Source organism: Oncorhynchus keta, chromosome 19, assembly GCF_023373465.1.
Source record: "Oncorhynchus keta strain PuntledgeMale-10-30-2019 chromosome 19, Oket_V2, whole genome shotgun sequence".
Taxonomy (NCBI): domain Eukaryota; kingdom Metazoa; phylum Chordata; class Actinopteri; order Salmoniformes; family Salmonidae; genus Oncorhynchus; species Oncorhynchus keta.
The window spans coordinates 8,358,775-8,373,774 of NC_068439.1; the positions used below are offsets into that span (position 1 = coordinate 8,358,775).

The window sequence follows — 15,000 nt, forward strand, 5'->3', positions numbered from 1 at the left end:
CCCCCTCAGTCACCCCTACTTCAATGAAGAAGTTTCTCCATTCTAGAGGGGGAGAGGAGTCACTTTCAGGCCCAGGCAACGTACTGGTCTGTGGAGACACGAATGCTAGAACAGCAGAAGAACAAGACACAATTAACAGTCAATGAAGACCAGTTTCTCCATTCTAGAGGGGAGTGGAGTCACTTTCAGGCCCAAGGCAACGTACACTGGTCTGTGGAGACACTGAATGCTAGAACAGCAGAAGAACAAGACACAATTAACAGTCATGGAGATAAACACCTACCAGGTAGCAGCCACCTTTTGGAAGGTACCCCACAGACCCCACAGAAACAACTATGACAAAGTCAAAAACAAAACTCTTTAGGTAGGTACAGCCTGAAGCTCTGTGGAACACTGGGTCTGTACATAGTCAATGGAAGGCTGAGAGGGGACTCTTTAGGTAGGTACACCTACAGCTCTGTGGAACACTGGGTCTGTACATAGTCAATGGAAGGCTGAGAGGGGACTCTTTGGAAGGTACACCTACAGCTCTGTGGAACACTGGGTCTGTACATAGTCAATGGTAGGCTGAGAGGGGACTCTTTTGGTAGGTACACCTACAGCTCTGTGGAACACTGGGTCTGTACATAGTCAATGGTAGGCTGAGAGGGGACTCTTTTGGTAGGTACACCTACAGCTCTGTGGAACACTGGGTCTGTACATAGTCAATGGAAGGCTGAGAGGGGACTCTTTAGGTAGGTACACCTACAGCTCTGTGGAACACTGGGTCTGTACATAGTCAATGGAAGGCTGAGAGGGGACTCTTTTTGGTAGGTACACTCAATGGACACTGGGTCTGTACATAGTCTGAGAGGGGACTCTTTGGTAGGTACACCTACAGCTCTGTGGAACACTGGGTCTGACATAGTCAATGGAAGGCTGAGAGGGGACTCTTTTGGAAGGTACACCTACAGCTCTGTGGAACACTGGGTCTGTACATAGTCAATGGAAGGCTGAGAGGGGACTCTTTGGTAGGTACACCTACAGCTCTGTGGAACACTGGGTCTGTACATAGTCAATGGAAGGCTGAGAGGGGACTCTTTTGGTAGGTACACCTACAGCTCTGTGGAACACTGGGTCTGTACATAGTCAATGGAAGGCTGAGAGGGGACTCTTTTGGTAGGTACACCTACAGCTCTGTGGAACACTGGGTCTGTACATAGTCAATGGAAGGCTGAGAGCTCTGGGACTCTTTTGGAAGGAAGGTACACCTACAGCTCTGTGGAACACTGGGTCTGTACATAGTCAATGGTAGGCTGAGAGGGGACTCTTTTGGTAGGTACACCGACAGCTCATCCCTTGGCAGCAGCACTGTAGACTACTTCCTCACCAACCTAAACCCAGAGTCTCTCAGAGCCTTCACAGTCAGCCCACTAACACCTCTCTCAGAGGCTTCACAGTCAGCCCACTAACACCTCTCTCAGAGGCTTCACAGTCAGCCCACTAACACCTCTCTCAGAGGCTTCACAGTCAGCCCACTAACACCTCTCTCAGAGGCTTCACAGTCAGCCCACTAACACCTCTCTCAGACCACAGGCCTATAGATGGAGTGCAAAACAGGCCTATAGATGGAGTGCAAACAGTACAGACATCTACCAAAAAGCAATTAGTAGCCAAAAAATACAATCTCTCCTGGACAACTATTTACAGGGAGACAGTCCCCACCGGGGCGGCAGGGTAGCCTAGTGGTTAGGGTTAGGACTAGTGGTTAGGACTAGTGGGTTAGGACTAGTGGTTAGGACTAGTAACCGAAAGGTTGCAAGTTCAAATCCCCCAGCTGACAAGGTACAAATTGTCAGGATTTGGCCAGGGTTGTTCTGGTTTTTGGTCACTAGATGCCCCCATTGTGCCTTTTGACCTTTTGTTTTCCCTTGATCCCCATTATTATTTGCACCTGTGCCTCGTTTCCCCTGATTGTATTTAAACCCTTTGTTTTCCTCAGTCCTTTGCTCTGTGTTTGTATGTTAGCACCCAGCCCTAGTACTCTGTGAACTCTTGTTGATCCCGGTGGTCTCTCTTGTGGAATTCTGTTTTTTTTGTTCTTGTTTGTTTTTGAGTATTTTTTTTTAGGCTTTTTGTGCTATACCTTCCACCTTGTGGATTTACCTTTTTGTCTTGGAGGATTACCTTTGTTCTTGTGGAATTCCTTTTGAGGTTGTGGAGTTACATGTTTTCCTGAAGAACTTCACTTTTTACTTCATTAAATACACCGTTTCAAGTACTGCTGTGTCTGCCTCATCTTCTGGGTTCTGCCAACTATTTGTGGCTCAGTTGGTTAAGTGACTGTTTCTCATCCGGGGACCCGGGTTCGTAACCGGGTCCTGACACAAATCTGTTGTTCTACCCCTGAACAGGCAGTTAACCCACTGGTCCTAGGCTGTCATTGAAAATAAGAATTTGTTCTTAACTGACTTGCCTAGTAAAATGAAGGTAAAAATATATATATATTTTTAAAGCAGCACGGCCAGGTGGACTGGGGACAGCAAGGAGTCATCATGTCAGGAAGTCCTGAGGCATGGTCCTAGGGCTCAGGTCCTCCGAGAGAGAGAATTAGAGAGAGCATACTTAAATTCACATAGGACACCGGATAGGACAAGAGAAGTACTCCAGATATAACAAACTGACCCTAGCCCCCCGACACAAACTACTGCAGCATAAATACTGGAGGCTGAGACAGGAGGGGTCAGGAGACACTGCGGCCCCATCCGATGACACCCTCGGACAGGGCCAAACAGGAAGGATATAACCCCACCCACTTTGCCAAAGCACAGCCCCCACACCACTAGAGGGATATCTTCAACCACCTGAGACAAGGTCGAGTATAGCCCACAAAGATCTCCGCCACGGCACAACCCAAGGGGGGGCGCCAACCCAGACAGGAAGATCACATCAGTGACTCAACCCACTCAAGTGATGTACCCCTCCCAGGAACGGTATGAAAGAGCCCTAGTAAGCCAGTGACTCAGCCCCTGTAATAGGGTTAGAGGCAGAGAAGCCCAGTGGAAAGAGGGGAACCGGTCAGGCAGAGACAGCAAGGGAGGTTTGTTGCTCCAGAGCCTTTCTGTTCACCTTCCCACTCCTGGGCCAGACTACACTCAATCATATGACCCACTGAAGAGATTAATCTTCAGTAAAGACTTAAAGGTTGAGACCGAGTTTGCGTCTCACATGGGTAGGCAGACCATTCCATAGAAATGGAGCTCTATAGGAGAAAGCCCTGCCTCCATCTGTTTGCTTTGAAATTCTAGGGACAATTAGGAGGCCTGCGTCTTGTGACCGTCGCGTACGTGTAGGTATGTACGGCAGGACCAAATCAGAGAGATAGGTAGGAACAAGCCCATGTAATGCTTTGTAGGTTAGCAGTAAAACCTTGAAATCAGCCCTTGCCTTGACAGTAAGCCAGTGTAGGGAGGCTAGCACTGGAGTAATATCATCAAATTTTGGGGTTCTAGTCAGGATTCTAGCAGACATATTTAGCACTAACTGAAGTTTATTTAGCACTAACTGAAGTTTATTTAGTGCTAACTGAAGTGTATTAGCCTCCTTGGCTAATTTAAAGAAGCTTAAGAACAAACCAGATATAACAGATAATGAAAAATGGTTTGATAATGATTGCAAAAATCTAAGAAAGTCATTGAGAAATATATCTAATCAAAAACACAGAGAACCAGACAACAAAAATATAGGCCTTCAATATGGGGAAACACTGAAGCAATACAAACACACCCTAAGAACAAAAAAGGAACAGCACATTAAAAATCAGCTGGATGGAATTGAGGAATCCATAGAATCAAACCACTTCTGGGAGAATTTGAATAAATTAAACAAACCTCATCATGAGGAATTGGCTCTCCAAGATGGGGATATGTGGAGAAATCACTTTGCAAACCTCTACAGCAATATAACAAAGAGCCCAGAACAAAAAGGTATACAAGAAACATGATAAATCCTTGAAATCAGCAGTCAAAGACTATCAGAATACTGTGAATTTGCGTTAACAGTTAAATTCTCTGCAGTATTATAAATAGTAGACTACATCATTTCCTTGACGAACACAACGTCCTGAGTAGAAGCCAGGTTGGATTTCTGAAAAATGATCGTACAACAGACCACATCTACACCCTCCACACTCTACACCCTCCACACTCTACACCCTCCACACTCTACACCCTCCACACTCTACACCCTCCACACCCTCCACACTCTACACCCTCCACACTCTACACCCTCCACAACAGACCACGTTTACACCCTCCACACTCTACACCCTCCACACTCTACACAACAGACCACATTTACACCCTCCACACTCTACACCCTCCACAACAGACCACATTTACACCCTCCACTCTCTACACCCTCTACACCCTCCACACTCTAATTGGTAAACAAGTAAACCAAAACAAAGGCAAAATCTACTCGTGTTTTGTAGATTTCAAGAAAGCATTTGATTCAATTTGGCACAAAAGGTAATAAACTAATAGAACGTTTCTCTCTCTCTCTCTCTCTCTCTCTCTCTCTCTCTCTCTCTCCCTCGAATGAAAAATAAATAGTAAAGTATAGATACCACCAAATAACTACTTAAGTAGTACTTTATATTATTCTTTTACAGGGCCGGGTCCTCCTGCAGGTAGAGGAGGGTCGTTAGTGAAAAAAAATGTCAATCTGAACTAAACGAACCCAAACTTAATAATCAAATAATCCAAATTACAAATAAACAAACATATCAATAATATAACCAACTATAACACAATGTTAAAGTAAACTAAAACACTAACGTAAGAATAAAGTACAATTAACTTTAACTTAGGGATGAGCCACCACTTGTCACAGGCCGGCTCATAGCCTGCGGCAAAAAAATGAGGGGACACGAACAACAGGCATAGGCCAATTAAAAATATGTTCTTTATTGTAAACAAAACTATTAACTTTAAACTAAGAAAAATAAATAAGGTGTGGAAGTATCATAATGTAAGGTGTATGTAAAGTGCAGGGATGTGTGAATCTGTGTGTGTGAATGACTGAGGGAAAACTACAAATGAACAAACAAAACAGGATCATACCTGGAGCAGAGCAGAGAGAGAGAGAGAGACAGAGAGAGAGAGAGAGAGAGAGAGAGAGAGACAGAGAGAGACAGAGAGAGAGAGAGAGAGAGAGAGAGAGAGAGAGAGAGAGAGAGAGAGAGAGAGAGAGAGAGAGAGAGAGAGAGAGAGAGAGAGAGAGAGAGAGAGAGAGAGAGACAGAGAGAGAGAGAGAGAGAGAGAGAGAGACAGAGAGAGAGAGAGAGAGAGAGAGAGAGAGAGAGAGAGAGAGAGACAGAGAGAGAGAGAGAGAGAGAGAGAGACAGAGAGAGAGAGAGAGAGAGAGAGAGAGAGAGAGAGAGAGAGAGAGAGAGAGAGAGAGAGAGAGAGACAGAGAGAGAGAGAGAGAGAGAGAGAGAGAGAGAGAGAGAGACAGACAGAGAGAGACAGAGAGAGAGAGAGAGAGAGAGAGAGAGAGAGAGAGAGAGAGAGAGAGAGAGAGAGAGAGAGAGAGAGAGAGAGAGAGAGAGAGAGAGAGAGAGAGAGAGAGAGAGAGAGAGAGAGAGAGAGAGAGAGAGAGAGAGAGAGAGAGAGAGAGACAGAGAGAGAGAGAGAGAGAGAGAGAGAGAGAGAGAGAGAGAGAGAGAGAGAGAGAGAGAGAGAGAGAGACAGAGAGAGAGAGAGAGAGAGAGAGAGAGAGAGAGAGAGAGAGAGAGAGAGAGAGAGAGAGAGAGAGAGAGAGAGAGACAGAGAGAGAGAGAGAGAGAGAGAGAGAGAGAGAGAGAGAGAGAGAGAGAGAGAGAGAGAGAGAGAGAGAGAGAGAGAGAGAGAGAGAGAGAGAGAGAGAGAGAGAGAGAGAGAGAGAGAGAGAGAGAGAGAGAGAGAGAGAGAGAGAGAGAGAGAGAGAGAGAGAGAGAGAGAGAGAGAGAGAGAGAGAGAGAGACAAGAGAGAGAGAGAGAGGAGAGAGAGAGACAGAAAAGAGAGACAGAGAGAGAGAGAGACAGAGAGAGAGAGATAGAGAGACAAAAGAGACAGAGAGGAGAGACAGAGAGGGAGAGGGAGAGAGAGAGAGAGAGAGAGAGAGAGAGAGAGAGAGAGAGAGAGAGAGAGAGAGAGATGATTAGTGACAGTTTAAATACTCTGATCCCAGGTGACTCCAATCACTAACGACCCTCCTCTGCCTGCAGGAGGAGCCGCCCCCTACAATGCAGAGGAGGAGCCGTGACACAGCCGTAAAAACAGCCGTAAAAACAAATGTGTGGTTAAAATTGACTTCTTCTCTCAGGGACGGGGAGTGAAACAGGGCTGCCCAATAAGTCCAACACTATCTACATGAATTGTCAAAAACATTAGAAGAATCGGCAGCACCTGGTATCACCCTACTCAACACTGAAATCAAGTGTCTGCCGTACGCAGATGACCTGGTGCTGCTGTCTCCCACTAAGGAGGGGTTACAGCAGCACCTAGATCATCTTCACAGGTTCTGTCAGACCTGGGCTCTGACCGTTAACCACAGGTTCTGTCAGACCTGGGCTCTGACTGTTAACCACAGGTTCTGTCAGACCTGGGCTCTGACCGTTAACCACAGGTTCTGTCAGACCTGGGCTCTGGGCTCTGACCGTTAACCACAGGTTCTGTCAGACCTGGACTCTGACCGTTAACCACAGGTTCTGTCAGACCTGGGCTCTGACCGTTAACCACAGGTTCTGTCAGACCTGGGCGCTGACCGTTAACCACAGGTTCTGTCAGACCTGGGCTCTGGGCTCTGACCGTTAACTACAGGTTCTGTCAGACCTGGACTCTGACCGTTAACCAAAAAAAAAAAATATATAATGATATTTCAAAAAAGGTCCGGAAAAAAGGATGACAAATATAAATTCTATTTGGACACAGTTCTAATAGAACACACCAAAAACGACACATATCTAGGACTAAATATCAGCAACACAGGTAGCTTTCACATGGCTGTGAATGAGCTGAGAGACAAAGCAAGAAGAGCATTCTATGCCATTAAAAGGAACATCAAAATCGAAATTCCATTTAGAATCTGGCTCAAAATGTTTCAATCAGTTATAGAACCAATTGCTCTATATGGCAGTGAAGTATGGGGTCCAATCTCTAATAATGAATTCACCAAATGGGACAAACATCCAATCGAAATACTGCATGCAGAGTTTTGCAAGACTGTATTGCAAGTGCAAAGAAAAACTGCAAATAACGCATGTAGAGCAGAATTGGGCCAATACCTCCTCCTCATTCAAATAGAAAAAAGAGACATCAAATTTTACAACCACCTAAAAACAAGTGACCCCAAAACATTCCATCACACAGCTCTACAATGTCAAGAGATGAAACAAGAGAAGAGTCCCCTCAGCCAGCTGGTTCTGAGGCTCAGTTCACTAACCCAAACCAACCCCATAGAGCCCCAGGACAGCACTCAGAAAATCTGGCCCAACCAAATCATCACAAAATAAAAATATATCACCTATTGGAAAGACACCACAAAAAATCTATCAAAATCAAAGTAAACTTCAATGCTATTTGGCTCTAAACAGACAGTACATGGCGGCAGACTATCTGACCACTGTGACTGATAGAAAACTGAGGAAAACATTGACTAGGTACAGACTCAGTGAGCACAGTCTGGCTATAGAGACCGGTTGTCACAGACAAACCTGGCTGCCCAGAGAGGACAGGCTGTGCTCACTCTGCTCCAGGGAAGAGGTAGAGATAGAGCTGCATTTCCTATTACACTGTGACAAATACTCAGACCTAAGAGAATATTTCTTTCCCTAAATTATAATTCAATACAAAGAATTTAAAACTATAAAATATTTATTGGGTGAAAAGCCAAAATGTGCAGTTTTGGCAGCCAAATATGTGTCCTCCTGCCACAACCTGAGGGACAGCCAGTGAAAAGTGCAAAGTAATGTGGATAATATTTCCCATCTTGTTTTGTTTTGTCTTTCATACCAGGTCATGTGTTTTCTCAGTCATGTTGACACTGGTCTACTACCAGGTCATGTGTCTTCTCAGTCATGTTGACACTGTTCCACTACCAGGTCATGTGTCTTCTCAGTCATGTTGACACTGGTCTACTACCAGGTCATGTGTCTTCTCAGTCATGTTGACACTGTTCCACTACCAGGTCATGTGTCTTCTCAGTCATGTTGACACTGTTCCACTACCAGGTCATGTGTCTTCTCAGTCATGTTGACACTGGTCTACTACCAGGTCATGTGTCTTCTCAGTCATGTTGACACTGGTCTACTACCAGGGCATGTGTCTTCTCAGTCATGTTGACACTGGGCTACTACCAGGTCATGTGTCTTCTCAGTCATGTTGACACTGGTCTACTACCAGGTCATGTGTCTTCTCAGTCATGTTGACACTGGTCCACTACCACGTCATGTGTCTTCTCAGTCATGTTGACACTGGGCTACTACCAGGTCATGTGTCTTCTCAGTCATGTTGACACTGGTCTACTACTAGGTCATGTGTCTTCTCAGTCATGTTGACACTGGTCTACTACCAGGTCATGTGTCTTCTCAGTCATGTTGACACTGGTCTACTACCAGGTCATGTGTCTTCTCAGTCATGTTGACACTGGTCTACTACCAGGTCATGTGTCTTCTCAGTCATGTTGACACTGGTCTACTACCAGGTCATGTGTCTTCTCAGTCATGTTGACACTGGTCTACTACTAGGTCATGTGTCTTCTCAGTCATGTTGACACTGGTCTACTACCAGGTCATGTGTCTTCTCAGTCATGTTGACACTGGTCTACTACCAGGTCATGTGTCTTCTAAGTCATGCTGATACTGGTCTACTACCAGGTCATGTGTCTTCTCAGTCATGTTGACACTGGTCTACTACTAGGTCATGTGTCTTCTCAGTCATGTTGACACTGGTCTACTACCATGTCATGTGTCTTCTCAGTCATGTTGACACTGGTCTACTACCAGGTCAGGTGTCTTCTCAGTCATGTTGACACTGTTCCACTACCAGGTCATGTGTCTTATCAGTCATGTTGACACTGGTCTACTACCAGGTCATGTGTCTTCTCAGTCATGTTGACACTGGTCTACTACCAGGTCAGGTGTCTTCTCAGTCATGTTGACACACTACCAGGTCATGTGTCTTCTCAGTCATGTTGACACTGGTCTACTACCAGGTCATGTGTCTTCTCAGTCATGTTGACACACTACCAGGTCAGGTGTCTTCTCAGTCATGTTGACACTGTTCCACTACCAGGTCATGTGTCTTATCAGTCATGTTGACACTGGTCTACTACCAGGTCATGTGTCTTCTCAGTCATGTTGACACTGGTCTACTACCAGGTCATGTGTCTTCTCAGTCATGTTGACACTGGTCTACTACCAGGTCATGTATCTTCTCAGTCATGTTGATACTGGTCTACTACCATGTCATGTGTCTTCTCAGTCATGTTGACACTGGTCCACTACTATTGCTTTAATGTATTGTTGTTCTCATTAATATTGTTGTTGTAGTTGTCATTGTCTTTAATGGTAATCCCATGTCCACTACTACTATTATTCATGTGTCTTTGCTGTTGGTCCACTACCAGGTCAGGTGTCTTCTTATATTCATATATAAATATATATTTTTATTTTTAGGTGTCTTTTCATGTTGATATGTATACATGTTTGACTACCATGCTTTAATGTAATTAATGAACTAATGGTAATCCCATGTCCACTACTAAAGTGTTGGTCCCACCTTAATTTATATATAAATATATATTTTTATTTTTATTTTTGGATATGACTTTGACAGTGTAAGTCTGAACTTCTGTCAATGTCTGTGAATTGTGGTAGAGAGAGTCTGTCTGTCTGTCTGTCTGTCTGTCTGTCTGTCTGTCTGTCTGTCTGTCTGTCTGTCTGTCTGTCTCTCTCTCTCTATCTCTCTCTCTCTCTCTCTCTCTGCTTATCTCTCTCTTCCTCCCCCTCTCTCTCTCTCTCTCTCTCTCTCTCTCCCCCCTCTCTCTCTTTCTCTCACTCTCTATTTTGATCTCCAGGGAGAATGATAGGTTTATCTGGGATGTCTTCACTGTGGTCAGTCAGTCAGCGGCCAGCATAGAAAGATGAATAACAGAATGGACACAGGACAGGGTATTACAAAGGCCCTGAGAAAAGAACAGTCCTGTCTATGCTGTTATAGACAGAGAGATGGATTTGAGGCCCTGGGGCAAGAACAGTCCTGTCTATGCTGTTGTAGACAGAGAGATGGATATATGGTTCATATGGCTATATATCAAAGGCCCAGCCGGGTGTATGAGTGAGTGACGGCGTGTTTGTTTGTGTGCATGTGTGCGTAGGTGTCTGTGCCTCTTTGGTACCTGTGGGAAGGTTTCCCCTGACACCTTTATGGCTCCGACAAGCTCTCACCTTCTCATTGCAGAATTAGATGTTTATTCACGTTTCTCCAAGAGTCACATTTGGAAGTTTCTCCAAACGTCAAATTGTGTATTGTTTTTGACACGCTGGGTTGACTCCTTCTGTTCAGCATCGTTCCATTTTTCCAAAACGTCAACTTTCGAAGTTGCTCCCATATGTAAGATTTTGAAGATGAATGTATTGGATAAACCATTATGTTTAGGTACTTATTCCTAATGGTTAAGGTTGAGGGTTAAGAAAAACCAGTGTCCACCATTGGGATCAAACACTCAACCTTCTGATGACGCCCATTTTTAAACCCCCGTTCACAACCCCCTAGAATAACCCCTAGAATAACCCCCTAGAATAACCCCCTAGAATAACCCCCATTCACAACCCCCTAGAATAACCCCCTAGAATAACCCCCTAGAATAACCCCCTAGAATAACCCCCTAGAACAACCCCCTAGAATAACCCCCTAGAATAACCCCCTAGAATAACCCCCTAGAATAACCCCTAGAATAACCCCTAGAATAACCCCTAGAACAACCCCCCAGAATAACCCCTAGAATAACCCCTGGAACAACCCCCAGAATAACCCCTAGAATAACCCCCTAGAATAACCCCTAGAATAACCCCGTTCACAACACCCTAGAATAACCCCAGTTCACAACCCCTAGAATAACCCCTAGAATAACCCCCCCTAGAATAACCCCTAGAATAACCCCCATTCACAACCCCTAGAATAACCCCTAGAATAACCCCTTAGAATAACCCCTAGAATAACCCCTAGAACAACCCCCTAGAATAACCCCCTAGAATAACCCCCTAGAATAACCCCCTAGAATAACCCCTAGAATAACCCCTAGTTCATAACCCCTAGAATAACCCCTAGAACAACCCCCAGAATAACCCCTAGAATTGGAACAACCCCCAGAATTCAGAATAACCCCTAGAATAACCCCTAGAATAACCCCATTCACAACCCCCCAGTTCACAACCCCTAGAATAACCCCTAGAATAACCCCCTAGAATAACCCCTGTTCACAACCCCTAGAATAACCCCGTTCACAACCCCTAGAATAACCCCGTTCACAACCCACTAGAATAACCCCCCGTTCACAACCCCTAGAATAACCCCCATTCACAACCCCTAGAATAACCCCTAGAATAACCCCCGTTCACAACCCCTAGAACAACCCCTAGAATAACCCCGTTCACAACCCCTAGAATAACCCCTAGAATAACCCCTAGAATAACCCCCTAGTTCACAACCCCTAGAATAACCCCGTTCACAACCCCTAGAAAAACCCCTGAATAACCCCCTAGAATAACCCCCTAGAATAACCCCGTTCACAACCCCTAGAATAACCCCTGTTCACAACCCCTAGAATAACCCCCGTTCACAACCCCTAGAATCACCCCCCTAGAACAACCCCCTAGAATAACCCCCGTTCACAACCCCCTAGAATAACCCCTAGAATAACCCTGTTCACAACCCCTAGAATAACCCCTAGAATAACCCCCGTTCACAACCCCTAGAATAACCCCTAGAATAACCCCTAGAATAACCCCCGTTCACAACCCCCTAGAATAACCCCCGTTCACAACCCCCTAGAATAACCCCCGTTCACAACCCCCTAGAATAACCCCCGTTCACAACCCCCTAGAATAACCCCCGTTCACAACCCCCTAGAATAACCCCCTAGAATAACCCCTGTTCACAACCCCTAGAATAACCCCTAGAATAACCCCTAGTTCACAACCCCCTAGAATAACCCCTAGAATAACCCCTAGAATAACCCCTAGAATAACCCCTAGAATAACCCCTAGAATAACCCCCAGAATAACCCCTAGAATAACCCTGGAACAACCCCCAGAATAACCCCTAGAATAACCCCTAGAATAACCCCTAGAATAACCCCGTTCACAACACCCTAGAATAACCCCAGTTCACAACCCCTAGAATAACCCCCTCACAATAACCCCTAGAATAACCCCCGTTCACAACCCCTAGAATAACCCCGTTCACAACCCCTAGAATAACCCCTAGAATATCCCCCTAGAATAACCCCTAGAATAACCCCCGTTCACAACCCCTACAATAACCCCGTTCACAACCCATGGAAAACCCCCTAGAATAACCCCTGTTCACAACCCAGGACATGGATAGAATATGTCCCTGTTGACAACCCCCTGAGAATAGACCCCTGTTCCGGCCATCCTCAGAATACAGTCCTGCCCAGAGTTCATCCACCCTGCTCCTACCCCTCAGAATAACAGTCCAGCCCAGAGCAAATTTATTCACCCTGCTTCTTCCATATATCAGGCAACAGTCCCCTAGAATAACCCCTGAATTACCCTCTATCAGAGGCTAACAGTCCACAACCCAGAGCAAATATCCACCCTTCACTACCCCTATCAGAGGCTAACAGTCCAACCCACTAGAATATCCCCCTTCACAACCCCTAGAATAACATTCACAGCCCTAGAATATCCCCCTAGAATTCTTCCATATATCAGACCCCCTAGAATCCCCCTAGAATATCCACCCTGCTCCTACCCCCTAGAATAACAGAATCCCCCAGAGCAAATATCCCCCTGCTCCTACCAACCCCAAGAATAACCCCCGTTCACAACCCCTAGAAAAACCCCTGTTCACAACCCCCTAGAATAACCCCTAGTGGTTCACAACCCCCTAGAATAACCCCTGTTCACAACCCCTAGAATAACCCCGTTCACAACCCCGTTGTGTGTGTGTAGAATAACCCCTAGAAGGAACCCCCGTTCACACCCCCTAGAATAACCCCAGTAATAACCCCTGTTTCGGTTCAGAGAAGGTGTCAGACAAGAAGGTTCACAACCCCTAGAATAACCCCAGAGAATAAGTCCCCATAGGAATAACCCCTGTTCACAACCCCTAGAATATCAGTTCACAGGACCCCTATAGAATAACCCAGTTCAGTCAACCCATAGAATAACCCAGGTTCACAGGACTCCTAGAATAACCCCCCGGTTCACAGTCCCCCTAGAATAACAGTTCAGAATCAGTTCAGGACCCCTAGAATATCAGTTCAGGTCAATCAGGACCCCTAGAGATATCAGTTCAGAGTAACTCCCCGTTCACAACCCCGGACTCCTAGAGGTGTCCCCAGTTCACCCCCCACAACTCAGAGCCTACTTGGTGGAAATAGGCTCACTGTCAGGACCCCTAGAGTTTTAAAGTCATTTCCTATAGGTCTTCAGGACATGGATCAGGAGGTCCTATTTCGATGTCCCTGTTGAGAGATCAGGACTCAGACTCCTATAGGTGAGAGATGTCAGGACTCCTGATCCGGCCAGGACAGTCTCTCAGAGGCTCAGGACAGTCCTGACCCAGAGCAAATTCATCCACCCTGCTCCTACCCTCTATCAGAGGCTAACAGTCCAGCCCAGAGCAAATTTATCCACCCAGCTTCTTCCATATATCAGAGGCTAACAGTCCTGCCCAGAACAAATTCATCCACCCTGCTCTTACCCTCTATCAGAGGCTCAGGACAGTCTGGCCAGAGCAAATTCATCCACCCTGCTCCTACCCTCTATCAGAGGCTAACAGTCCTGCCCAGAGGTTCATCCAGGACAGTCCTACCCTCTATCAGAGGCTAACAGTCCAGACCCAGAGCAAATTTATCCACCCTGCTTCTTCCATATATCAGTTCAGGCTAACAGTCCTGACCCAGAGCAAATTCATCCACCCTGCTCCTACCCTCTATCAGTTCAGGCTAACAGTCCTGACTCCAGAGCGGTTCATCCACCCTGACTCCTATAGCCAAGGCTGACACTGTTTCCATAGCTTTAGGTTCCTCTCTGGACACTACAGGAGGGCTAGCGTCACTGGCTGCCAAGCATAGGGCGTGTGTGTGTTTGTGTGTGTGTGTGTGTGTGTGTGTTCAGGTGTCAGTGTGTGTGTGTCAGTTGTGGTGTCAGGTGTGTAGGTGTGTGTTCAGGTGTGTGTGTGTGTGTGTGTGTGTGTGTGTGTGTCAGTGTGTAGGTGTGTGTACTGTGTTTAGGTGTGTGTGTGTGTGTGTGTGTAGGTGTCGGTTGGTGTGTGACTGTGTGTGTGTGTGTGTGTGTGTGTGTGTGTGTGTGTGTGTGTTCAGGTGTCAGTGACTGTATAGATATCAGTTCAGGACAGGTCAGGACTCCTCAGCAGAACTAGCAGATAACAGGCACAGTTAATGGTCAGTCAGTGTGTTTTACGGTTCAGAGAAGGTGTCAGATCAGAGAAGGTTCAGATCAGAGAAGGTGTCAGAGCAGAGAAGGTGTCAGATCAGAGATAGGTGTCAGTTCAGAGAAGGTGTCAAGTCTCCTATCATAGGTGTCAGTTCAGGTCAGTCAGGACTCCTATAGATATCAGTTCAGGTCAGTCAGGACTCCTATAGATATCAGTTCAGGTCAGTCAGGACTCCTATAGGTGTCGGTTCAGTTCAGTCAGGACTCCTATAGGTGTCGGTTCAGCACAGTCAGGACTCCTATAGATGTCAGTTCAGGTCAGTCAGGACTC

At 46.0% G+C, this 15,000-nt stretch overlaps 1 long non-coding RNA gene across 10 annotated transcripts; it reads left to right on the forward strand.

Annotated features, from left to right (window-relative positions):
- The first annotated feature begins 7,919 nt into the window (after nucleotides 1–7,919).
- Nucleotides 7,920–9,527, forward strand: LOC127909172 (uncharacterized). Of its 10 annotated transcripts, none has more exons than XR_008070045.1 (5): nucleotides 7,920–8,080; nucleotides 8,253–8,295; nucleotides 8,511–8,854; nucleotides 8,898–8,940; nucleotides 9,359–9,527. It is a non-coding gene; the product is annotated as an uncharacterized LOC127909172 (long non-coding RNA). The 10 variants fall into 10 exon arrangements; XR_008070039.1 differs by lacking the exon at nucleotides 8,253–8,295 and adding an exon at nucleotides 8,124–8,166 and having other exon boundaries at nucleotides 7,927–8,080; XR_008070040.1 differs by lacking the exon at nucleotides 8,253–8,295 and adding an exon at nucleotides 8,382–8,424 and having other exon boundaries at nucleotides 7,927–8,080.
- Nucleotides 9,528–15,000: the final 5,473 nt, after the last annotated feature.